The sequence below is a fragment of the Perca flavescens genome, chromosome 9 (genome assembly GCF_004354835.1).
Source record: "Perca flavescens isolate YP-PL-M2 chromosome 9, PFLA_1.0, whole genome shotgun sequence".
NCBI lineage: Eukaryota > Metazoa > Chordata > Actinopteri > Perciformes > Percidae > Perca > Perca flavescens.
In genome coordinates, this window is record NC_041339.1 from 36841894 (window position 1) to 36844393 (window position 2500).

At 42.1% G+C, this 2500-nt stretch overlaps 1 protein-coding gene across 1 annotated transcript in view; it reads left to right on the top strand.

The window, feature by feature from the left end:
• The first annotated feature begins 114 nt into the window (after nt 1-114).
• Nucleotides 115-2500, top strand: part of patj (PATJ crumbs cell polarity complex component) — a 99813-nt gene continuing 97427 nt past the window's right edge. The window contains exon 1 of the mRNA XM_028588509.1: nt 115-216. The gene's annotated coding sequence lies outside the window, so the exon portion shown is untranslated. The remainder of the gene's footprint in view (nt 217-2500) is intronic.

The following is a 2500-nucleotide window of genomic DNA, read 5'->3' on the forward strand; positions in this document are numbered from 1 at the left end:
CAGTGTGTTGTCCCTGTTGTGTGTCAGCAGCAGGTGTTTCCTGTAGAGGAGGTCCTGATGGAGACCCAGCCCATCCAGGAGGAGGAGGAGGAGGAGGAGGAGGAGGAGGAGGAGGATGAAGAGGAGGAGCTGGCTCAGTGGTCTCCACACGTTCAGCTGTTGGAGCTGCACAAAGAGAGAGACAAAGGCCTCGGCTTCAGCATCCTCGATTACCAGGTAACAACTCCTGTCTGTCTGTCTGTCTGTCTCTCTCTATCTGTCTCTCTCTCTCTTTCTTTCTCTTTGTTTGACTGTCTGTCTGTCTCTCTCTGTCTGTCTGTCTGTACACTGGGCAAGTGCTCGTCCTCTTCCTGAGGCGGTGAGGGCTCCAGGTTTACTCCCTGCTTGTGTGTGTGTGTGTGTGTGTGTGTGTGTGTGTGTGTGTGTGTGTGTGTGTGTGTGTGTGTGTGTGTGTGTGTGTGTGTGTGTGTGTGTGTGTGTGTGTGTGTGTGTGTGTGTGTGTGTGTGTGTGTGTGTGTGTGTGTGTGTGTGTGTGTTTCAGATCTGGACAAAGCAGTATCTGTGTTCAGAGACCATCTGGAACCATCATGCACTTTCCAAAATTATCTCCTCTTTCCTCTCTAAATATAATAATTAGTTTTTCCTTGTTCAATCCTGAATATAATATGACCCTGATTATGAGATGATACACACACACAGACATATACACGTACGCACACACACATATACACGTATGCACACACACATATATACACACACACCTATCCAAACACATATTTATACACACACGTCTACACACACACATACACACACGTATACACACACATATTTACACACACATATATATACACACACAGAGACACACAGACAGACAGACACACACACACACACACACACACACACACACACACACACACACACACACACACACACACACACACACACACACACACACACACACACACACACACACACACACACAGACAGACAGACAGACAGACAGACGGAGACACAGAGACACACACACACACACACACACACACACACACACACACAGACACACACAGACACAGACACACACACACACACACACACACAGACAGACAGACAGACAGACACACTCTCCCTCATTTATTATACCGTTTTGCGTACGACCTAAAACAGGCGTACGGCGATTCCTACGCAAAGCTCGGCATTTATCGATGTGAACGTGAGCGTAGGCTGCGATCAAATCTCCCGTCTGGTCTGAACTCGTGTACGCAGGTTTCTGAGTCAGCGTGGCCTCGCGCTGCAGCGTATACTCAGTTCAACAGGAGAAGAAGAAGTCATCAGTTGATCACTTATCAGATCTGGCTCTTTTAGAGGACCTCTATGAGCCGGTACACTAGGGGTGGGAATCACCAGAGGCCTCACGATACGATATCATCCCCATACTTACGTCACGATACGATATTATTGCGATTTTAAACATATTGCAATATTCTGGGATATATTGCAATGTATTTACCTTTTTTTCCAACTTCAGATTTTTCCCAATTTCAAATGATGTCCCCAAAGGACAATTTTGTCAACATCTGTTTTATCTAAACAGATACATTTCTCTGTTTGTTCATCTCACTTCAGTTTTATTGCTGCAAAATGTGATTTGTCAAGCAGACAGACTGACCAACACATACATCATAAAAGATCTATACTTGGCGTCTGTGTATCGATACAGTATTGCCACAAAAAATATCGCGATACTACGCTGTATTGATTTCCCCCCCCCCACCCCTACGGTAAAACAGTGCACACGTACGCACACGTGCCACGGTGGAGAGCTCCATCGGATTGTATAAGGGCAGATGGCTCGCATCAGTGGGGGGGGGGGACCTTGTTTTAGCCTGTGGGGTTGTGCATCTCGCAGGGAAACTGGGTGCCATAAATGTAGTGATGGAGCCAGATGAGCCGATGCCCAGAGAGCAGAGTCCAGCACTGCCCCAACTGGGGGCTGTACCAAGGAGACGGGATATTATTATTCCTCGCTTTTAAAAGGTATAGCCTATAGTGTTATGTTTGGCAATGATATTCAGTACAGGAAACATGACGATGCACAACATTTTTATTTATTATTCAGGTTTTCATTTCTCTGTCACGAATAGGGCTGTCAACGAATATTCTAAATTCGAATATATATTCGAATAGTTTTAAAAAAAACGAATTTCGAAAGTGAAATAAAACGCCTGAGGTACCTCCGGTGTTTTATTTTTTTAAAACTATTCAAATATATATTCGAATTTAGAATATTTGACAGCCCTATTCACGACACAGAGAAATGAAAACCTGAATAATAAAAAAAAATGTTGTGCATCGTCATATATATATATATATATATATATATATATATATATATATATATATATATATATATATATATATATATATATATATATATATATATATATATATATATATATATATATATATATATATATATATATATATATATATATATATATAT